At 37.3% G+C, this 25,684-nt stretch overlaps 1 pseudogene; it reads right to left on the bottom strand.

Moving 5' to 3' along the window:
* Nucleotides 1–18,469: 18,469 nt before the first annotated feature.
* LOC120861567 lies at nt 18,470–23,145 on the bottom strand (annotated as a pseudogene).
* Nucleotides 23,146–25,684: the final 2,539 nt, after the last annotated feature.

Here is a 25,684-nt window from a genome sequence, read left to right as displayed (position 1 = left end):
CCATTTCCTACTTCAGAGGATCTTCCCAACCCAGGAATCAAATCTGCCTCTCTTGTGTCTCCTGCATTGGTAGGCAGAACTTTTACCACTAGTGCCAGCTGGGAAGCCAACGCTCTACCTGTATCTTCATCTACAAAATGAAAATAAACTTATTTCTAAGTTACTGTGTAGATTTATGAGGTCCTATTTTAAACTATGTTTGATTATAAATCATGTGTTTTAAACTTCTACACACCTATAACTGGACAAGACTCAAAAGCAGAATGCAGAATTCATCTCTAAGACTTACAGGATGTCTTAACTGGTAACAAACAGGATTATCAAGACAGAAGAGAGTCCACAAACTCAATTATCTGTGGAATGATATGTGATACACTAGAACCACTTCGGTACAGAACACAAGAAATACCAAGAAGAGTAACTGAAATAATTCATGTTTAAAGTGCTCAGAATGGTTTCTAACACATTATAAACATTTTAAATAAATGTTAACTAATAATAACTTTTATTTCAATTATATGATTAATTAAGAGCTTATTTGATGAAGTGGGAATGAATGAAGGAGGGGGGAAAAATGACCAAGGCCAGTATCATCAGTGAGGTCAAGAATACCTGGTAGGCCATTATATGGGCAGCTAGATCTCTATACTGATGGGTTACATCAAGGTATGTAATTTTGCTATTGTTAGACATCTGAATACTATATAGAAACCTCTTCCTTCTGATTTCATTATCCCCAAGCAGTTATCTGTCATCTGGCTTCCACCGGCTTGCATAAAGAGGGAAATAAAATGATCTCTTGGCTGAAATAAATATTTAATCTAATTACTGGTTATCATTTTCACTTAAATGAATGCACAGATCTTCTGATTTTATATATTAGCTTTCCATGCATTTCAATAGAAGGAGTCAGCCACTCTAGACTATATAGCTTCAGGATATACAATAAAATTTCTAAATTTACAAACTGATAACATAACTTGGAATAATCTGACAACAGTAAAACATGGCTTCTGTTTAGGGATCCATCTGGAAAAACACGGTGATCGTCTAAACACTCCAAAACCTTAAGCTTGTTTTCCCAGGAACATGAGTTTAATGTAGAGTCCAGTGAGGGAATGTAAGTAAAATATACTGGGTTAAGTTATAAAGCAAGGATGACAAAATGTTTTATAATATTTAGAAAAACAATGAGGTTGATTCCAGGGCTATTAGCAAAGAATTTCACTTCTGCCATAGTTAGGGGATGAACTAGGGTATGTATTAAATTATATGCTATTACATTTCAAGTATTACCTCTTATTGTTATACCAAGCAAATTATAGAAATAAAAATGAGATGTAAGAAGCACATTTAATATTTTGTAACCTAACAACACAGATGGAAGATACACTACTAACTCTTTCTGAATTTGACTATTTGAAGGGACTCTTCCTGAATTTGACTATATGGTCTGACTTGTAACTACTGACAAGTTGCATGTTACTTAGCAGTGGTGCATCTTTAGGGAATTTATTTTGATAAGCAACATTCATAATTAGCATAGCAATACTATAACATGTACATGCTGCTGCTGCTGCTGCTAAGTCGCTTCAGTCGTGTCCGACTCTGTGCCACCCCATAGACGGCAGCCCACCAGGCTCCCCCCGTCCCTGGGATTCTCCAGGCAAGAACACTTGAGTGGGTTGCCATTGCCTTCTCCAATGCATGAAAGTGAAAAGTGAAAAGTGAAAATAAAGTCGCTCAGTCCTGTCTAACTCTTCGTGACCCCATGGACTGCAGCCTACCAGGATCCTCCGTCTATGGAATTTTGCAGGCAAAAGTACTGGAGTGGGGTGCCATTGCCTAACATGTACATAGTTGCCTCCAAATTACTTTTATGCCAATTAAACAATTAATTTTGCTAAATACTTTAAATAATCATCCTGGATTTCACGAACATTGAAACTGAATCTTCCTTGCTTTATTTGTAAGTGGTTTTATAAATAAGGATAAGTTTCTAAGAAGCATTTAATGTAAATTTAAAAAAATTTAGAATGTGTAATATGAAATGAATCAAATTTAACTGTAGCATCTCAAGTGAAAAAACTATAGTATAGTAATCCCAGAGAAAGAAGTTAATAGCTAAGAATGTTGCTGAAGAACTATTGTAAAAATGCTATTTTATAAATGCACTTACATATAATGTATTAGAAATATGCATTCATATATAATACATTAGAAATATTTTTTCAGAACCTATGTAATGAATCTTCTCCATACTGAAATACTTATTATGTATTAATTGTCATTTATGGTAATTAAAAAGGTTAAACATTGGTTAAATTTTAAAATATACTAAGTAGAAATAAGGAAACTTATCATATAAGCAAAAATATAAGCTATATAAAATACAGGAATGGCAACTTGTTCTCAAGTGTGTTTAAGAGCATTAAAAGAATATTCATAATTGATATATGTTAATAATATCCTTATTTATTAAATGATTTTAAAGTTAAATCTTTTCTAAATAATACATTTATAAATCATGTTCTATTTACAGAACTTGATAGACTGAGCCAAAATGTTGATTTTCTTCTAAATTAAGAAAAAATATTTGTCTTTAATTTGAAGGCCTCATCAATTTCCCTTAATATATAGAATATGAATGCATTGGCCTATAAAACTTTATGTATCTTTAAATGAATACATTTAAATATGCTTGCAAAGTTTTAATCTTTTACAATGAAATGATGGCCTTATCATAAATATTTTATTTTAATTTTTGATTAAACTATTATTGATATTCTCAAATTTGTAAAAAAAAATTCACGTTTTCACTGATTGTGATCCTAGAAAATGCAATGAGCATCTATTATTCCTGTATTAAATTCAAGAACATTGAAACTCTGAAAGATTTTATCATGCAGCTTATCCAATGTCAGATGACTAATGTTAGGGAAATCAGCAATTATTTGACTTTCATTCTGATGCTTTCTCTATAACTTTAAGGAACCAAATGAAATAATATGATACAGTCCAGTAAATACAATATTGGTTGCTATGGCCCAATATAAAGTATCCCTCATGTTCACAGAGTATTAATTTAGTTTAAAAGGAATAAATAATGATATAGATTTAAATTTTCAATTAAAATTAAAAAGACAATCCATGTGTAGTTTAATTGTAAGCTTTGCTTTGCTTATAATCTGGATATTGTTTTAATATTTGAAATGTGATTTAAAAGGGAAGAGTGGGCTTTATGTCATTTTACATCAATTGAAACAATAAAGAAAGGCAAATATTAGCTATTTTAAAAGGAGAAAGCTTTTGTGTAGCTTTCTTACATTAGTTGTTAGAGGTATAAATTTGAGTAACTATTTTTCTAATTATTGTCTATAATAACTAGATAATATAGTCGACAATAATTATTGTGCATAAGTAATTGTGGACTGCAAGGAGACTCAACCAGTCCATTCTAAAGGAGATCAGCCCTGGGTGTTCTTTGGAAGAAATGATGCTAAAGCTGAAACTCCAGTACTTTGGCCACCTCATGTGAAGAGTTGACTCATTGGAAAAGACTCTGATGCTGGGAGGGATTGGGGGCAGGAAGAGAAGGGGACGATCGAGGATGAGATGGCTGGATGGCATCACTGACTGGATGGACGTGAGTCTGAGTGAACTCCGGGAGTTGGTGATGGACAGGGAGGCCTGGCATGCTGCGATTCATGGGGTCACAAAGAGTCGGACATGACTGAGCAACTGAACTGAACTGAACTGAATTGTTGTTTTGTTCTCCCAGTCATTTTTTTGAATCTTTACATAAAAACATTTTTCCCTTCCCCATCAGATGCAGAAGAAACTCACATGGCCTCACGAAAACCCAGCCTGGGCTCTAAAAAAACACAGCCAAACTAACCCCAGGAGTTAGGTCTAAATCTTTAGAGCTGTTTCCAGTCCAGATAGTCACAATTCATTAAAAAGATTGTGTTGCTTCTCAACTGAAAACACAATAGGAGAAAAGAATCAAGAAAAAGAGAATTATCTAACTCAATCTTAAAATAATTACACATAAAACTAGCTTCATTCCTCTGGGCTACTATTATTAAAAAAGGGGGGGAGAGTGGGGGAAATGACCCCACTTATTCTTCTGTTGGCTACATGGGTAATATAAAGCATCAAAGAAGAGAAACACTACACACCTTGACCTAAAAAATCATAAATTATTCTCCTCTGATTAAGAAGTGAATACAATGATGTGCAAAGCAGCTTTTACACGTTGCAGTAAAACTTTCTCACTTCAATCCAAAAGAGGTTATTTTCTTCCTAAGCTCTGCAAACAAGTTTTCACTTTGTATAAAAATGTTGAATCTGTTCTCCCATCAACCTAAACTAAGAGCACACCCCAGAATCTGACCTAGCAAATAAAAATCCGGTAATAAAACAGAAGATATGACAATAGAGGTTATGAAGATCAGCTCTTAAAATGGTTTTAAGGCAAAGCAGGTAGAACTGAATTAACTGCTTGCAACTGTTGAGGCAAGATGACCAAGTTTTCTCTTAGAGTACAACAAGTTATTCAGCTCCATAACATCTGGCACTGAATACATTTTCAGTGAATTTGCTGAAGGATGAGAAATGAATTTTTTTACCCTTTAACTACAGTTAAGTAATTAAGAAATTACTTTGCTCTTCTAGCCATTTTGTCCTCTTTTTGTGAAAAGCCAAAAAAATGTGACTAATCCTGTAGGCTTTAGCATCTGAAAGAATTGAGTTTAAGTTCCAGTTAACCTACTATTACCTGGCTAATTTGGAGCTGGATAACCTAAGACTTTTATTTTTCTTTCTTCCTTTCTCCATTTTTTCCTTCATTCCTTCCTCTTTTCCCCTTCTCTCTCTCTTTTTTCCCCTTAGATAAGTTATATGCACTGTTAATTTTATTGAAAAATACTAATTTAAAAAGGAAAACTATCATATTCCATCTTGCCATTTCCAATACTTGAATCCTGCTCCTAAGAGGCAAACATTTGAAGATCTTTCTTCTCTACTTACTTGGATTTTTCTTAAAAATAATATTTATAATACAATATTTTTGTAACACTTAATAAATTTGAGATATAGTACTGGTTAGATATACTGTAGAATACTACTTCGATTGTATATATATATACATATATATATATGATGTTTTTTCTTATGATTTATTGGGTTATGGTTTGGCAGAGGACCACTATGAAAATAAAGTGCCATTTCCACTACATCATATCAAGGATATATACTATCAACCTGATGTTAACCAAAACCATTTGGCTGCATTTTTGTCAGGTTTCTTCACTGAAAGTTTCTCCCCCTCCCCCATTCTCTACTGTCCTTTTTGGAAGGAAGTTACTAAGTAGAGCTCACACTTCAGACATAGGCAGTTATGCTCCATCTCTTGAGGGAGACAGAGCTACATAAACTATTGGAATTTTTGTTTACAAGTATTTCACTTTGTTCTCATGTATTTACTTGGTAAAGTATTTAGGTATATCAGAGTGACCCATGGACATTTATTTTAAGTTTTGTGGTGTAATTCAATAGTACTCCATTTATTGTGGGATTCAAATTTCCAACTATAGACATTGGGTCTTCTTTCAATTGATTCACATGCCTTTTTGACATACTCTCAACAATGTGGGTGGGCTTCCCTGGTGGCTCAGCTTGTAAAGAATCTGCCTGCAATTCAGGAGACCTGGGTTCGATCCCTGGGTTTGGAAGATCCCCTGGAGAAGGGAAAGGCTACCCCATCCAGTATTCTGGCCTGGAGAATTCCATGGACTGCATAGTTCATGGGGTTGCAAAGAGTTGGACACAACTGAGTGACTTTCACTTTCAACACTGTGGGCATTTTGTTGTTGTTGTTTTGCTTTGTTAAACTTTTAAATGCTTCTGTACTTTCTGGCACTCTACTAGCTCCAGGATCTCCATACAGATTCCCTGCCCCAGTCTTAGAATAGGGCATTTTTTTCAAGGATGACACCACCCTTAAGACAGAAAGTGAAGAGGAACTAAAGAGTCTCTTGATGAAGGTGAAAGAGGAGAGTGAAAAAGCTGGCTTAAAGCTCAACATGTAAAAAACTAAGATCATGTCATCTGGTCTCATCACTTCATGGCAAATAGATGGGAAAACAATGGAAACAGAAACAGATTTTATTTTCTTTGGCTCCAAAATCACTGCAGATGGTGAAAGCATGGTGCAGCCATGAAATTAAAAGATGCTTGCTCCTTGGAAGGAAAGTTAGGACCAATCAAGATAGCATATTGAAAAGCAGAGACATTACTTTGCCAGCAAAAGTCCATATAGTCAAAGCTATGGATTTTCCAGTAGTCACATATGAATGTGAGAGTTGGACCATAAAGAAGGCTGAGAGCCAAAGAATTGACGCTTTTGTACTGCAGTGTTAGAGAAGACTCTTGAGAGTCCCTTGGACTGCACGAAGATCCAACCAGTCCATCCTAAAGGAAATCAATCTTGAATATTCATTGGAAGGACTGATGCTGAAGCTGAAGCTCCAATACTATGACCACCTGATGAAAAGAGCTAACTCATTAGAAAAGACTCTGATGCTGGGAAAGATTGAAGGCAGAAGGAGAAGGGACGACAGAGGGTGGGATGGTTGGACGGCATCACCAACTCAATGGACATTAGTTTGAGCACACTCTGGGAGTTGGTGATGGACAGGGAAGCCTGAAGTGCTACAGCGCATGGGGTCCTGAAGAGTCAGACATGACTGAGCGACTAAATAACTGAACAACAACAAATATTTTCCAGTACCTCTGGGTCTTTTTATTGGAAAATTGTGTTAGAAATCTAGATCTGTACACTAAATGTGATCTCTGCTACTAGGTTGTTATTGTCTACAGATACCAATAGAATTTCTAGCCACAGGGCTGGAGAAGGTCAGTTTCCATTACAATCCAAAAGAAAGGCAATGCCAAAGAATGCTCAAATTACAGCACAAGTGCACTCATCTCACATGCTAGCAAGTGAAAGTGAAAGTGCTCAGTCATGTCCAACTCTTTGCGACCCCATGGACTATATAGTCCTGGACTTCTCTAGGCCAGAATACTGGAGTGGGTAGCCTTTCCTTTCTCCAGGGGATCTTCCCAACCCAGGGACTGAATCCAGGTCTCCCACATTGTGGGCAGATTCTTTACCAGCTGAGCCACAAGGGATCCTCAAAATCCTCCACGCCAGGCTTCAACAGTATGTGAACTGTGAAATTCCAGATGTTCAAGCTGGATTTAGAAAAGGCAGAGGAACCAGATAGATCAAACTGCCAACATCCATTGGATAATCAAAAAAGCAAGAGAACTCCAGAAAAACATCTACTTCTGCTTTATTGACTATTCCAAAGCCTTTGATTGTGTGGATCATAATAAACTGTGGAAAATTCTGAAAGATATGGGAATACCAGACCACCTAACCTGCCTCTTGAGAAATCTGTATGCAGGTCAGGAAGCAACAGTTAGAACTGGACATGGAACAACAGACTGGCTCCAAATTGGAAAAGGTGTACGCCAAGGCTGTACATTGTCACCCTGCTTATTTAACTTACATGCGAGTACATCATGAGAAACGCTGGGCTGGATGAAGCACAAGCTGGAATCAAGATTGCCAGGAGAAATGTCAGAAACCTTAGATATGCAGATGACACCACCCTTATGTCAGAGAGCTAAGGAGAACTAAACAGCAGCTTGCTGAAAGTGAAAGAGGAGAGTGAAAAAGTTGGCTTAAAGCTTAACATTCAGAAAACTAAGATCATGGCATCTGGTCCCATCACTTCATGGGAAATAGATGGGGAAATAGTGTCAGACTTTATTTTTGGGGGGGGCTCCAAAATCACTGCAGATGGTGACTGTAGCCATGAAATTAAAAGATGCTTGCTCCTTGGAAGAACAGTTATGACCAACCAGCTGCTGCTGCTGCTAAGTTGCTTCAGTCGTGTCCGACTCTGTGCGACCCCAGAGACGGCAGCCCATCGGGCTCCCCCGTCCCTGGTATTCTCCAGGCAAGAACACTGGGGTGGGTTGCCATTTCCTTCTGCAATGCATGAAAGTGAAAAGTGAAAGTGAAGGCGCTCAGTGGTGTCCGACTCTTAGCGACCCCATGGACTGCAGCCCACCAGGCTCCTCCATCCATGGGACTTTCCACCTAGACAGCATATTAAAAAACAGAGACATTACTTTGCTAACAAAGGTCTGTCTAGTCAAAGCTTTTGTTTTTCCAGCAGTCGTGTATGGATGTGTGAGTTGGAATATAAAGAAAGCTGAGCACTGAAGAACTGATGCTTTTGAACTGTGGTACTGGAGAAGACTCTTGAAAGTCTCTTGGACTGCAAGGATATCCAACCAGTCCATCCTAATGGAAATCAGTCCTGAATGTTCATTGGAAGGACTGATGCTGAAGCTGGAATTCCAATACTTCGGCTAGCTGATTCAAAGAATTGACTCATTTGAAAAGACCCTGGTGCTGGGAAAGATTGAAGGTGGGAGGAGAAAGGGATGACAGAGGATGAGATGCTTGGATGGTGTCACTGACTCAACGGACATGGGTTTGAGTAAACTCTGGGGGAGTTGGTGATGGACAGGGTGGCCTTGGGTGTTGCAGTCTATGGGTTTGCAAAGAGTCAGACATGCCTCAGCAAATCAACTGAACTGAACTGAACCCATAAATAGATTCCTGAGATTTAATTGAAGTTCCATTAAAGTACTTCATAGAGGTGTAAAGTACTGATGTTATGAAATGAAGAACATTCACTGCCATATCTGTAAAATAAGGATATTTCATCCATCAAGTCACAGCAGCTACCTCAGCAGATGACTCTCGAGGGAATTCAGGATAGAGACAGATGGACTGTCCTGCTGCCAAGCAATCAGCCACTTCAGTCACCCCCACATTGTGCACCCCCATTTTGCACTCTGAGGGGATTCAGGATGGACAAATGCAGGATACTGGTCCTAAATAATTAAGATGTGAATCAAAGGAATGATTTCAAAGAGCCCAGAGGTTTGCATCTTCCCATACATAGAAATATCTACTTTTATTTAATTAATGGTAGTCCTTTGAAGTTCTGCCTACCTAACCCTTGCTGCAAAAACTCTTAGATATCCTGGCTGCTTCCTTATCCCTGCACAGAAGTCCCTCAGAGTTCTCTGAAAGGGTGCATTCCTGGCTTGGCCTAAGTCCTCAGTTTTGTCCATCAAATAAAGCACAATTCTAAACTTTCAGGCTGTGCATTACTTTTTAGTTGACATCTTAATGATACTGAATTTGAAGGAATCTGCATATAAATCTGCATAGGTTATTTTGTTAGATTTATAGATATTTAATTTTGTATTTTTAGGGAGGCTACCATAAATGGTAATATTTTGAATTACAGTTTCCAGTTGTTTATTGCTGCTATTTGGGAAAGTAATTGACTTTACTTCATTAGCCATGCATGCTGTGTCTTTCCTATAATAGTTAGTTCTAGGAAGTTTATCTATCAGCTGCTGCTTCTAAGTCACTTCAGTCATGTCCGACTCTGTGCAACCCCATAGACGTCAACCCACCAGGCTCCATCGTCCCTGGGATTTCCCAGGCAAGAACACTGGAGTGGGTTGCCATTTCCTTCTCCAATGCATTAAAGTGAAACGTGAAAGCAAAGTTGCTCAGTCGTGTCCAACTCTTCACGACCCCATGGACTGCAGCCACCAGGCTCCTCTATCCATGGGATTTTTCCAGACAAGAACGCTGGAGTGGGTTGCCATTTCCTTTTCCAATCTATCTATCTAATTAGCATTAATTAGTTTATAGGTTTGGGGGACTTTTTAACGTACACATTCATGTCATCTGTGAACAAAGATGTTTTTATTTATTCCTTTCCAATATGTAGATCTTTATTGTTTATTCTTTATCTCTTTTTCTTGCTTGTTGTGCTAGTTAAGAATTCCAGTATAATGCTAGGATTGATGGGAAAGTACATTGTTATCATCTTCCAAATTTTAAGATAAAAGAATCGTTTCTTACCACTAAGTATGTTGTTTGCTATTGGGTTTTTTTTTTTTTTTTTGTAGAGATGCTCTATGAAGTTGAGAAATCTCTCATCCTTTCCTAGTCTGCTGAATGTTTTTGTCATGAGTGAGTACAGAACTTTGTTAAATGTATTTCTGCATTAATTGGTGCAATCATATAATTTTTGTTCCTTAGACCCTTTATGGTGAAAGTGTGATAAACAATTTAGAAAATGTCCCTTGTTACTGTTTTCTGGGAGATAGTTTGCATGTAGAATGTGCCATGTGTATTTCATCATGGTTAATCCCCTATTTCAACTTGTAGAGTCTTGAGGCAATCTTTCCTGACTCTTTCCCTTGAGGACCTGGTGTGGTTAGTAAAACTCTTGAAGGTGGTCCTCCCCCACTCCCTCTGCACGCACACACACACACACACGTCAACACACAAGACTGCAGCCACCAGGAGTTTCTTACTCTCAAACTAGTCTATACTCAACCTCCAGCAACTTGTAAAAGTGACTACTTATGTGTTCTGATCAGTTTATGGTTCTGAAGTTTGTGGTCCAGATAGTCAGCTGTGAGCTTTGTATTTGCCTGTCTCTCCAGATTTTAGGGTGGCAGTTTGCCCTGAGAACTCAGTTCTTCCATGGATTCTGTAATCATTATTGATTGATATTTTCTAAGCTTTTTTTTTTTTTAATGTAAGAGGAGTAATGACTTCTCAGTTCTTTATATGTTAGAGCTGAAATTGAACAAAAAATTCTTTATAAATGGCAATTTCCTACATTTTTAGAAAATTATCTGTGAATTTTTCTTTTGGAAGAGTTTTATTTCTTTTCCATTGACCTTGCTCTCTCTCTCTCACACACACACAGAGACACATACACACATCTCCTATCTTGCCAAGTATATTTATATTACAATTTTAATGTCTATATCAATATTAAACAATGACTATATAATGAATAAACTGTTTTTTATCTGAGTAACATAAGTTTCATTTTATGAAAAGTTACTTTGTTTTTGTTGTCAAGTTAATAATTACTTTTTTAGTAGCTTATTTCCTAAGCTAAATATAAAAAATAAAATAATAAAGAAAGGAAGGAAAGAAAGAGAAAATGGCAAGAAAAGAAAGAAATCCAACAAATGCCTCTCAATGTAGTCATGAAACATTTGGTTCTCTTCTCAGTTCCTAAATTTTCCTACTTAATATTCCAGGAACCTTTATTCTTTTTGTTGTATTTTTAGAAAAAACATGAAGCTACTTCATTTTCAGTGCTACTGCTGGGAATCCTGGTGACATTCATCTCATTTTTTTGTACATGATCTGTTGATTTTCCCTGAAAAATTTTTGGATCTTGTCCTTACTTTTGGCGTCTCCTATCTATCAATACCGTATGAAGGTATTTTAAGGATTAAATAAAATAATAAGTAGAAATTTGTTTAATCATTGGCTAATTTTAATCAGTAAGTTAATACTTGCTATGATAATAAAACTGATGATCCTAATGTTTCTTATTTTAACAAGATGTCATGAGATTTCATTCTTTCATATGTTTGCAAGTAATACTATTCACACTTTGATGAGCAATTATGAACAACATTGAGGTCAATGGGGGGGTCAATAGAAATTTCATTGCTATACTAAAGATAATAAATCCCTTTATAAGCACAGTGTGTAGAAAGCAAATATAAACTCTGATGGCTAACAGGTCATGTTCTGACTGCTAGTGCAACCATGGTTAAAGATGTGATATAAAAGAAAACACTAAAAGTCACTTTATAATAAAACCCCTGCCTCATATGTTTAGGGCAGGGATACATAAAACAAAGAATATTAAGAGTTCGAGAGGTGCCAGTGACACAGCAGTTTTCCAAAGATGTTCATTTTCACTTAAAATTTATTCTTTTATTCATTCATTCATTTTTTTTTAATTTGTGGGACCCATGCTATCATAGAAAATATTGCATTTGATTCTGTATGTACTACATTAAGAGGAATATATTCAAATAAAAGTTTATCAGGATACTAATAACTAGGTAGAGTTAGGAAGCCTGAAACCATGTCATGAGAAAGTGGTAAAACTTAATAATAGAGAGAACTCTACTCAGTACTCTGTAATGGGAAAAGAACCTAAAAAAAGAGTGGATACATGTATATGTATAACTGATTTACTTTGCTGTACACCTGAAACTAACACAATGCTGTAAATCAACTATACGCCAATAAATATATTTTAAAAATAATAAATAATGTGAGGATATAACTAACGCTACATAAATTGTCAAAATGTGTTTGAAGGATTAGAAATTTCTTTATTGTTTCATAAAGCTACAGTAGATGTTTGGAAGCAAGAAATTGACAAACTAAAGGGCATAATTATATTTACAATAGAACTACCTAGATTTTGAGCTGTGTTAGAATGTAGTGTAGTTGCATCTTTTTCTCCAAAGATATTTAACTATTACGAAAGTTGTCAAAGAAAGATTTCAAGCCCAGCTGGAGTAGCAGTTTGACAATTTTATAATGTATCATATCACTTAGAGTGCCAATTTAAATTCGGATTTCTGGGCTTCACCCTATAAAGAATATGATTTTATAGGTGGTTTTGAGATGTGCTGCTGATGCAAGGTTTATACAAAATTTGAGAAATTCTGGTCTAAGGGTATGACATGATGAGTTCTAAGGTTTATTCCAATCTTTGTATGCCATGAATTAATAAGATAAATGCCTCAAGCAGAGATATGATTCAGTCAGGCCTCAAATGATGAGTATAACTTCACAATGAATCTCACTATCATACAAAATGACATTGCCCTGACTAGTATTTTCTAAACTGGGGGACAGATAAGTCTTTAACTTCAACTAATTTTTAAAGTATTAGCAATTTCTACAGCAAGAATCAAAGATATTTGACCTATTGAAACTATGTCTCCAGTTACCATGTGTTAAAAACAGTGAAACAGAAATGAGGTGGCATTTACTGCTTCAGAGACAATGCTGCTGCTGCTGCTGCTAAGTCGCATCAGTCGTGTCTGACTCTGTGCGACCCCAGAGACAGCAGCTCACGAGGCTCCCCCATCCCTGGGATTCTCCAGGCAAGAACACTGGAGTGGGTTGCCATTTCCTTCTCCAATGCATGAAAGTGAAAAGTGAAAGTGAAATCACTCAGTCGTGTCTAACTCTTCACGACCCCATGGACTGCAGCCTACCAGGCTCCTCTATCCATGGGGTTTTCCAGGCAAGAGTACTGGAGTGGGGTGCCATTCAGAGACAATACATGATATTTAATGTACTCTACATTAATGAGTGTTTATTTCATTACATCATTGTAACATTGCTGAGCAAACTACAACATTTTTTTCAGAATGCAATTACTTCTTACAGTAAGAAAAACAAAAAGTATTTTAACAAAAGTATGACCTATTTCAGAACTGATAGAAACTCAGAAATGTACTTTTGAAAACTGAAATAGATAACAATAATATTTTATTCTTATAAAAACTCACTACTTATTAAGACTGCATAATAAGTGGAAGCATAAGAATCACATTTATATGATTTTCATCCTGGGAACACCTACTTTTTTTAATTTAAATAACTTTTACTGAATGCATTTTAGAAGAACAAGGATTTTATATGCAATAACAATATTTTAGAAGGTGTAGTGGTAATTCATATCTATTAAATATTTAAAACACATTACTCCTCAAATATATTGGAAGGTATTATATAACTAAACTCTCATATATCTCTCATTCCACTATATTTCAGTTCAGTTCAGTGGCTCAGTCATGTCAGTCTCTTTGTGACCTCATGAATTGCAGTGCACCAGGGTCTGCTTCATTCAGCCCAACATTTCTCATGATGTACTCTGCATATAAGTTAAATGAGCAGGATGACAATATACAGCCTTGATGTACTCCTTTTCCTATTTGGAACCAGTCTGTTGTTCCATGTCCAGTTCTAACTGTTGCTTCCTGACCTGCATACAGATTTCTCAAGAGGCAGGTCACATGGTCTGGTATTCCCATCTCTTTCAGAATTTTCCACAGTTTATTGTGATCCACATAGTCAAAGGCTTTGGCATAAACAATACAGCAGAAATAGATGTTTTTCTGGAGCTCTCTTGCTTTTTCCATGATCTAGAGGATGTTGGCAATTTGATTTCTGGTTCCTCTGTCTTTTCTAAAACCAACTTGAACATCTGTAAATTCACGGTTCACGTATTGCTGAAGCCTGGAGAATTTTGATCATTACTTTACTAGTGTGTGAGATGAGTGCGATTGTGTGGTAGTTTGAGCATTCTTTGGCATTGCCTTTCTTTGGGATTGGAATGAAAACTGTCCTTTTTGAGTCCCATGACCACTGTTGCGTTTTCCAAATTTTCTGGCATATTGAGTGCAGCATTTTCACAGCATAATATTTTAGGATTTGAAATAGCTCAACTGGAATTCCATCATCTCTACTCGCTCTGTTTGTAGTGATGCTATCTAAGGCCCACGTGACTTCACATTCCAGGATATCTGGCTCTAGGTGAGTGATCACACCACCGTGATTATCTGGGACATGAAGATATTTTTTGTACAGTTCTTCTGTGTATTCTTTACACCTCTTCTTAATATCTTCTGCTTCTGTTCAGTTCAATTCAGTTCAGTTCAGTCACTCAGTCGTGTCCGACTCTTTGTGACCCCATGAATCACAGCACACCAGGCCTCCCTGTCCATCACTATCTCCTGGAATTCACTCAAACTCAAGTCCATCGAGTGAGTGATGCCATCCAGGCATCTCATCCTCTGTCGTCCCCTTCTCCTCCTGCCCTCAATCCCTCCCAGCATCAAAGTCTTTTCCAATGAGTCAACTCTTTACATGAGGTGGCCAAAGTACTGGAGTTTCAGCTTTAGCATCATTCCTTCCAAAGAACACCCAGGGCTTAGGTCCATATGATTTCTGTCCCTTATTGAGCCCATCTTGCCTGAAGTGTTCCCTTGGTTTCTCTAATTTTCTTGAAGAGATCTCTAGGCTTTCCTATTCTATTATTTGCCTCTATTTCTTTGCCCTGATCACTGAGGAAGGCTTTCTTATCTCTCCTTGATATTCTTTGGAACTCTGCATTCAAATGGATATATCTTCCTTTTCTCCTTTACTTTTCACTTCTCTTCTTTTCACAGCTATTTGTAAGGCCTCCTCAGACAGCCATTTTGCATTTTTGCATTTCTTTTTCTTGGGGATGGTCTTGATCCCTGTCTCTTGTACTATGTCACAAACATCCCTCCATAGTTCATAAGGCACTCTGTCTATCAGTTCTAGTCCCTTAGATCTATTCCTCACTTCCACTGTATAATCATAAGGGATTTGATTTAGGTCATACCTGAATGGTCTAATGGTTTTCCCCACTTTGTTCAATTTAAGTCTGAATTTGGCAATAAGGAGGTCATGATCTGAGCCACAGTCAGCTCCCAGTCTTATTTTTGTTGACTGTATAGAGCTTCTCCATCTTTGGCTGCAAGAATATAATCAATCTGATTTCAGTGTTGGCCATCTGGTGATGCCCATGTGTAGAGTCTTTTCTTGTGTTGTTGGAAGAAGATATTTCCTATGACCAGTGCATTCTCTTGGCAAAACTCTATCAGCATTTACCCTGCTTCATTCTGTACTCCAAGGCCAAATTTGCCTGTTACTCCAGGTGTTTCTTGACTTCCTACTTTTGCTTTCCAGTCCCCTATAATGAAAAGGACATCTTTTTTGGGTGTTAGTTCTAAAAGGTCTTGTAGGTCTTCATAGAACCCTTCAACATCAGCTTCTTCAGCATTACTGTTCAGGGCATAGATTTGGATTACTGTGATACTGAATTATTTGCCTTGGAAACAAACAGGATCATTCTGTCATTTTTGAGATTGCATCTAAGTACCGCATTTTGGACTCTTTTGACTATGATAGCTACTCCATTTCTTCTAAGGGATTCCTGCCCACAGTAGTAGATATAATGATCACTTGAGTTAAATTCACTCATTCCAGTCCATTTTAGTTTGCTGATTCCTAGAAGGTCGACATTCATTCTTGCCATCTCCTGTTTGACCACTTCCAATTTGCCTTGATTCATGGACCTAACAGTCCAGGTTCCTGTGCAATACTGCTCTTTATAGCATCAAACCTTGCTTCTATCACCAGTCACATCCACACCTGTTGGTTGTTTTTGCCTTGGCTCCGTCTCTTCATTCTTTCTGGAGTTATTTCTCCACTGATATCCAGTAGCATATTGGGCACCTACCGACTTGAGGAGTTCATCCATCAGTGTCTTATCTTTTTGCCTTTTCGTACTGTTCATGAGGTTCTCAAGGCAAGAATACTGAAGTGGTTTGCCATTCCCTTCTCCAGTGGACCACACTTTTTTAGAACGCTCCACCATGACCCATCTATTTTGAATGACCTTACACGACATGGCTTAGTTTCATTGAGTTAGACAACGCTGTGATCCATGTGATCAGATTGGCTAGATTTCTGTGATTGTGGTTTCAGTCTGTATGCCCTCTGATGCCCTCTCTCAGCGTCTAGTGTCTTACTGGGGTTTCTCTTACCTTGGACATAGGGTATCTCCTCATGGCCATTTTTCCTGACCTTGGATGTGGGGTATCTCCTCTCAGCTGCTCACCTCTCCAGAGCCGCATGGCTGCCACTTGCCAAGAAACATTACTTCACAGTTGATGAATCTCTATATTAGCAAGGGTACAGTTGTCTCCCAGTTGCCAGTAGTCATGTATGGATATGAGAGTTGGACTATAAAGAAAACTGAAAACCAAATAATTGATGCTTTCAAATTGTAGTGTTGGAGAAGACTCTTGAGAATCCCTTGGACTGCAAGGGGATGCAACCAATCCATCCTAAAGGAAAGCAGTCCTGAATATTCATTGGAAGGACTGATGTTAAAGCTGAAACTCCAATACTTTGGTTACCTGATGTGAAGAACTGACTCATTTGAAAAGACCCTGATGCTAGGAAAGATTGACGGCAGGTGGAGAAGGGGATTACAGAGGATGAGCTGGCTGGATGGCACTACCAACTCAATGGACATGAATTTGAGTAAATTTTGGGAGTTGGTGATGGATAGGGAGGCCTCATGTGCTGCAGTCCATGGGGTCAGAAAGAGTCAGACACAACTGAGCAACTGAACTAAACTGAACTGAACTTAAGGTTGTCTCACACTGTATATGAACACTTATCCTGGACAAAGAAAAGTATTTCATTTCCCAAAGCAAACACTTCAGCTAGTGAGGTTTTGTTACTTAACTCACGTGTTTTCCACTCTCTTTGTATTAGAAAAATCACATCAACCAGAGCCTCATTTTCATATTGCTATGATAGTCACACCTCAAAAAACCAGCAAAGAAGAGGATGTCTATTTCTGGAACCACTATGGCATCATCAAGAATGGGGAAAATTCTGTGGTTTAATCCTCAGCCTTGTGTTTGAAATTAGCAGTTCTGCATAAAGAGATTTTAATAATCAAATAAAGGCTACAAAACATTGAAATAGCATATTGACTTGTCTATATATCCAAAAGATATTAAAAAGAGTACTAAAAAAAGAGACTCTAACTCCAAACTTTTGCTTTTTATTAAGATTCTCTGTCTAGGAACTTTCCTGACGGTCTAATGGTTAAGACTCTGTGCTTCTACTGAAGGGGAAACAAGTTTAATCCCTGATAAGGGAAATGACATCTTGCATGCCTGGCTCCTATGTGGCCAAAAAAAAGATTCACAGTCTATTATTTTCTTTTTCTCTCATCAACATAGATGATTGAACACACCTGTTCCCCAACTAATAGCACCAAAGAAAGTTTAAAGATACACCATTGAACTTCTGTTATGTTTGGTTCCTCTTCATATTTCATTAATTTCTTCATTTAAAAATTTTTTTCCACTTATATAGGTTTTTCTTTATTAATAACTGCCTTAGTATTTTTTCCAGTTTACAAATACACTAATATTCTCTGTAATTATGCCTAAGCTAGTTGTTATTCCAGTGGTTGAAGATACTATTATTTTAATGATTGCATATATTTTCTTTCCAAAATTTCCTCTTGGTTACTTTTTATACCCATCAGTACTTGATACATATCCATTTATTTTGTTTTGTTACTACTTCTTGTTCTTTTTTAATGCATACTGTTATTCCTTCAAACATACTAAGGACCTAAATTTAGTGGACTTTTATTAACTTTTAAGTTATTGTGATTGTTGATGTATATTGGGAAATTAGTCTGACATAAAGTGAAATGTCCAGCAAAAGATGCTTGCCCAGATAATAGTTGATGAATGAGACCAGAAACCAGAGATTTCCCAGCATTCAGCACTTGATCTCTAGAGTAGAGAAGACAGAAAAATAAACAATAATTATTTTTCCAGATCGTAATAGTGTGGAACTCAGGGCCCATGTGTAATAGGGTAAGGGACGTTATAGAAAAGTATCTTTATTTGTGACACTCACTGCATTCTGTAAGTGTTCTTGTATAAATATTCTGGAAAGTAAGCGGCCATTGTGAGTACAATGATCACCTGAAATCAGAGATACAGAGGAATAAGGTTAGAGGTCAAGTCCTTTGTAATTATGGGCAAGTAAATTTCTGAATTTTCACATCTGTAAAATGGGAATGAAAATATTACTTATATTCCAAAACTGCCATAGAGACTATGTTATTCACCATAGCTTTGATGTTCTTCAGAAATGTAGAATAAAAATATCAAATGGTATTCAAGTATAACAAGAAAAAAGTTCCAAAAAATATATTGTGTAACCATGCTTTGTTCGAAATTGTCTCTGGACCAGTAGTGGCTTAAGTAATGCAGCCCCACTAGAAATGGAAGAAATTATCTTAATATACTTTTAAAACATATCTGTCCCATACATAAATAACAATATCTCTAGGTTCTTCTAGGTCCTAGTTAAATAGTTTCGCATAGATTCTGGAAGATAATATAGGAGAGATCTAAGTCCATTAGACTTAGGATCTTGTCCGAGATTCTAGTGCTTTGGCACTTGTAAAATTTGTACCTATGGAAATATGTTATTATCATAAACTTAAGATTATTGTGAATATTCAATGTGCATAAATTGTGTATGATTCCTAATGCATGCCTAGTATATGAAATTGTTGTCATCGAAGAAACAAAGAGAAACAGAGTAAATTTGTCCATTCACCTCATTCATTTTCAACAGACATCTCACTTCCAGTCAGTAAGGGAAAGTGGCTCATTGAACTCCCTGGCCTTATGGGTAAATTCAGTCAGCCCTGTAATGAGAGTACCAGCATGGGAACCCATCACCCTGCCATCAAAGCCTTGGCCCAACATAGGAGTGAGTTTTAATTACTTGGAGGACAGATGTTTTGCCAGTGGTCCTGATTTTGTGTTCCCTGGTAGTAGTACCCTATGAAGTCTATAGTAGCATAAATTCTCAAATTCTTCATCACAATTTTAGACAAAGGAAAATCAGTTTTTATGGAATTCCTTTCCAGATGAAAATGACAGTTATTTTTGAGCCTGCACCTCCTGTTGTTCAGGGTGTTGCTGCTGTTTTCAACTCCTAATGAATCACTGTGCAACACCTCATTGCATGTGAATTTATGCAAATTGACAACCAAACAAGAGGGTTATTTTAGTCAAATGAATCAGATATTGTATCTATTTGAAATGATATTATAAGCATAATTGATGGTGCATAATTAATGATTATCCAAGGCTCTTAATAATGAAATGATAAAAAGGTATGAAAGGAGAGAGGTGCCAAGGAACTTGGCTCTAAAAATACTGAAAAAGACTTTTGCTTCATTTTCTCAAACCACTGAAACCCTTTCTTGCATTTATAACCAAATCCACTTGTGAGCTTGAACACTTGCACACTGCTCTCCAGAAGCATTCTTGAATTAGTGAAGTAAATAAATATGATAGTGTTACAGAATCCTGTCCTGGATCTTTCTGTGTTTAAATCTTGGCTGTAACAGTAGCCAGCTACCTGTCCTTGGGAATGCAATGGATCTCTCTTAGTTTCACGTTTCTAATTTGTAAAATGATTGTTACATTATAGGACCATGTATATATAAATGTGGTGTGGATTAAATCAAATATTAAATGCTAAGGTCTTAGGTGTTTTCCAGAAACTTTACACATACTAAATAAATGTTTATTATAATTCTTATTTCCTTTGAAACCTCTTTAGTTCTCATTTTCCCACACAAAAAGCTATTTTATAACAAGAATTTAAACCATATTGATTCAACTTTCCACTTAGTTCTGGGCTGAGAAACACTTGCTAAAAAATGAAGTCGCAACACCAAAGGCACAATTTATGAAAGAAACAATTGATAAGCTGGATTTCACTAAAGTTAAAAACTTCTGCTCTGAGAAAGATAATGTCAAGAAAATGAGAAGACTAGCCACAGATAGGGAAAATATTTTTGTGTGAAAAGATAAAGAACTGTTATCCAAAATACACAAAGAATGTATAAAACTCCCCCACCCCCAAAAAACTAACATCCTGATTTAAAAATAGACAAATACCTGATCAGACACCTCCCAAAGAAAGTATACCTTTGGTAAATAGACATGAAAAGATGCTCAACATCATATGTCATTCAGTTCAGTTCAGTCGCTCAGTCATGTCCGACTCTTTCGACCCCATGAATCGCAGCATGCCAGGACTCCCTGTCCATCACCAACTCTCAGAGTTCTCTCAGACTCACGTCCATCGAGTCAGTGGTGATGCCATCTAGCCATCTCATCCTCTGTCATCCCCTTCTCCTCCTGCCCCCAATCCCTCCCAGTGTCAGAGTCTTTTCCAATGAGTCAACTCTTCACATGAGGTGGCCAAAGTTCTGGAGTTTCAGCTTTTGCATCATTCCTTCCAAAGAAATCCCAGGGCTGATCTCCTTCAGAATGGACTGGTTGGATCTCCTTGCTGTCCAAGGGACTCTCAAGAGTCTTCTCCAACACTACAGTTCAAAAGCATCAATTCTTTGGCGCTCAGCTTAGAGAATTGCAAATTAACAAAACAAACAAAAAAAAAAAAGAGAGAGAGAGAGAAACTCTTAGGTATCTATTAGAGTGGCCAAAATACAAAATACTGAGAACACCAAATGCTGGCGAGGATATAGAGCAATAGAAATTCTCATTTATTGCTGGTAAATAAATGAGAATAATTTCTCATTTATTGTTCTTGCCAAAATGCAAAATAATACAGCCACTTTGGAACACAATTTAGTAGTTTCTTTCAAAACTAAGCATACTCTTATCATATAATTCAATAGCAGTCATTGGTATTTTGTGAACTATACATTACCTCCATCAAAAAACTGCATATGGATGTTTTATAGCAGCCTTATTCATAATTACAAAATCTTGGATCTACTTTAAACATTCTTCAGTAGAAACATGAATACACTGTGGTGCATCAAATAAAATGAAATGTTAGTGAGCATCTAAAAAAAATAAAAAATATCTATCCATAAAAAGACATGGAGGAATCGTAAATGCATATTACTAAGTGCAAGAATGCAATCTGAAAGTCTACATACTATATGATTCCAACTAGATGATATCTGTAAAAGACAAAAGTATAGAAACTGTAAAAAAAAAAGAGCACTGGTTGCCTGGAGTTAAAGGGAAGGGAGGGTAGAACAGGCAGAGCACAGAGAATTTTTAGGATGGTAAAAGTACTTTGTATGATTTTATCACAATGAATACATTTCATTATACATTTGTCCAAACTCATAGAGTACACAACATAGAGTGAAACCTAATGTAAACTATGGATTTTGTATGATAATGATGTGTCATTGTAGGTTCATCAGTTGTACCAAATGTACCACTCTGGTGCAGGATGTAGATAATGGGGATTGTGCATGCCTTGAATGGAACATAATTGAGACCAAATTGTGATTCTGTACAGTCCAGGTTTAAAGTAGATGGCAGTTTTCTATAATAGCAAGCCAGGGTAGTAATCTTCCTCAGTGTCCCCGGCAGCCCCCAACAGGTGTCCCATGGCTCATTGGTGAAGGAAATGGCAAGGGAGTATGCATGGCCTTTGAAAAGATGTTTGATGGCTTTGCATTTGGCAGCGTCTGCCAACAGTGTGGAAGTATCATACACGCTGATACAGGATATCTCTTCAGGTTACACACCTGCGTCGTCTCCAGCACCGGCCATACACCTTAGAGCACCTCTCCTCCAGGACTGGGGCAGTCATGTGAGTCCACAGCTCAGGATGTCTGCGTAAATCCAGTCCCCTCTTTGTACAGCCTGCTCCTTTCTTCTACCACTAGCACAGTGTACCTCCTCCCATTACAAAACCACCTCTGGATGAAATGGTCGACATGCTGACTTAGGATCAGAGCCCAGGCTCTGGAAAACCCAGCAAGTGATAAACGGCTGATGCGAGAATCTGTACCTCCAGTCACCATCACGTCAGTAGAGTCATGTGTTGTAAATCTAAGAGTCTCCCACTGCATAAATTTCTGTGGTATAGGCTGTGGGTAATGCTTGATTGGGGCCCTTGACTTTATATTGAATGATGACCTCGCCTGCTGCCATATTGATCAGAAACTGAGGGACAAATAATGGGCTGACTTTATGGTAACCTTTTGTTTGAAACATCACAGCAGTTTCAGAAATAACTCCAAGAGGAACCATTGCTGTGCCAATTGCAACACACGATCAGCTTCTGACTGAAGATGCCAATTAGAATCTTTCAAGGCTAACTCTGCAGCCCCAGTGGCCATAATGGTGGGAGAAGACTTGGACTTGACGTCTGATTTGGGCACAAAGCTTTTTTCATTGAATTGATCTTCACTGCAGCCTCTTGGCATATAAGCACAACACTGCAAGGGATATTGATACTCTTCACCGACCACTGAAAGGGTTCCACTCTCTCCCTGGACAGACGATCCCATACCAGCTGAGATCAAATTCAAAGAGGAGTCACTAAGATATGGCTGTAATGACAACTTGTCTAGGTAATCAAAGTATTGGTATAGTTCCTAAAAACTTCCTTTGACTTATTAATCCTTGGAATACTCTTGTATATATTAAATGAGAGTTTGTCATTTTTAGGAAATTTTGTAAGCCTTTTGACAGCATGGTTGAGATTCAGAGAATCACAAATATTCCTATAACAGACCATGACATGTCCAGCAGGTATTCACTGCTGTTTAAATAGCTTAAAGGTTTAAGAAACAATGTGTCTGTTCAGTCATTCAGTCATGTCCAACTCTTTATGACCCCATGGAGGGCAGGCTCCTCTGTCCATGGGATTTCCCAGGCAAGAATACTGGAGTGGGTTGCCCTTTCCTACTTCAGGGGATCTTCCTGATCCAGGAATCGAACTCATGTCTCCTGCATTGGTAGACAGATTATTTACCGTTTTGCCAACTGGGAAGCCCAAAATAACATTATCTGGTTTTAATGAATACTTATCATCAAACCACCTGTTTGCACTCAACTGTTTTTAGACAGTAAGTTCTCTCAGACATTCCAAGACAATGAAGTGAAATGGTGATTCATTTGATTCACCCCAACAGAACTTTCTAATGAAAAATATACAGGAACTCCAAGCCAGGTACAGATAGTGGAAAGCATCCTTTCTCAGGACTACCAAAGCCTAATTATAAATAATATTTCTGATATCATTGGCACAAAACACACATTTCAGGGCCTATTCTTTGAGGTTGATGTGAATGGACTTTTTTGATCTTCACCTTGGAGATAATCACGGTTTCTGGGACAGTGAAGGTCAGTGTAGGTGGTCAACTCTGCATCTCGCCTGACACCCAAGGACAAAAGGAGAAGACCAGGCCCAAGTCCTCCAGGAGCCTCTCACTACCTAACCCTAACCAGGATGGGCACTGGAAGGTGGACAGAGAAAAGCAGTGACCACCTGGACCCTACACCTGACCTCTGGTGCCCACGCAGCCACAATCCTCAGCACAATCACTTTTTTTGGTCTTAACTGATCATTTTATATGTTTCCATTTTCTTTCTTTTCTTAGCATATCAGTTATACCTCTCTTTTTAGTTTTTTTAGTGGTTGCTCCCATTACTTCATATTCTGTTGCATTTCATCTTTTCCTGTAATCTTTTGCACACTGGAATCCTGAGTTAATTATTCTTTCTCAGACAACCTGTACTTCTTATGACACTACAAGACATTTTAAGGTATCTGAACTACAAATATAGACACCAAAAAGGCATTGTCAAATTATTAGTCAAGTAAAAATTCCATTCTTACACATGTGTAACTTTCTTCCCCATTGTAATGTTAAAGTCATTTGTTGAAATTAAATACAAGCTATATTCACTGTCAGTGCTGCATAATAACCATGCAGAAACTCGGCAAGCTTCAACAATATGCTTTTAATAATCTCATGAGTCCGAGAGAAAGAGATTTATACTGACTTTGGTTGGGTGTTGTTTTCAATCTCTGCCTGCCTCAGTTCTACATCTGGGTTGGCTGGCTGTCAGTTGATTTAGATGGTCCTTTCTTGGGAGACTAGGCTACTGGTATTTTCTGCTCTACTGCACGTGACTCCAACCTCCTATATGTAACCTCAGGCATGTTTCAATGGAAATAATGGAGACACAAATGCACAAGCAGATTATATAAAGGTGTTTATAAGCCTTTTCATTTATAAAGGTGTTTAAGCCTTTATAAGCCTTTTATTGGAGAAGGAAATGGCAACCCACTCCAGTGTTCTTGCCTGGAGAATCCCAGGGACGGGGAAGCCTGGTGGGCTGCCGTCTATGGGGTCACACAGAGTCGGACATGACTGAAGCAACTTAGCAGTAGCAGCATAAGCCTTTTCATGGCTTCAAGTCTACTAACTAACATCCACTGATCATGAGTCATAAGGTCAAGTTCAAATTCAAGAGATGAAGTGGAGCTTGTCCATAATGGACTGGCACTGTAAAGTTATATGACAGAGAATATGGGTTAAAGCAGGGCAAAAATTAGAGCCAAATACTTCAATTTTCCATATTCATTTCCCTTTTTTACTTTTAATCACTTTATAATATATAGAGCAAAACTCTTTAAAAAATACCAGTTAGTGTTTTGCTTGAACTTTACCTAGAAAATGCCACAAAGACAATGATTTAACTAAGACCCAGTGCAGCCAAAAATAAATCAAAAAGAAAAAAAACAAAACAGAATGGAAATGCTAGAAATTGAAGATATGATACCAGGAATAAAGAAATTACTAGATGGATTTAAGAGTTAACTGAGAATAGCAAGAGTAAAAGAGCAGTGACTTTGATGACAGGTTAATAACATGTATCCTAACTGAAATACAAAGAAAAAAAATCAGGACATCTGCCCATATTAAACAGTCTCATATATATGTTTCTGGAATCCTAGAAGAGGAAAAAGAGACTGGTGCAGAAGAAGTGTTTGAAGAAATAATGTTTAAGAACATCCAAAAATTAATGAAAGACATAATCCCAGAAATCCAAGAAGCTCAACTGAACCTCAAACAAGATAAATACAAAGGAAATTACACATAAGCACATAATAAAAATGCTGAAAACCAAAGATAAAATGAAGGATTTAAACAAGTAAAAAAGACACATTATGTACTTGAGAACAATGACTGGAATAATGGCTCACTTCTTAACAAAAATGATG

Source organism: Oryx dammah, unplaced genomic scaffold (genome assembly GCF_014754425.2).
Source record: "Oryx dammah isolate SB20612 unplaced genomic scaffold, SCBI_Odam_1.1 HiC_scaffold_3, whole genome shotgun sequence".
NCBI classification, from domain to species: domain Eukaryota; kingdom Metazoa; phylum Chordata; class Mammalia; order Artiodactyla; family Bovidae; genus Oryx; species Oryx dammah.
The sequence above is the reverse complement of the archived record's forward strand: the minus strand, read 5'-3'. Positions and strand labels throughout refer to the sequence as shown.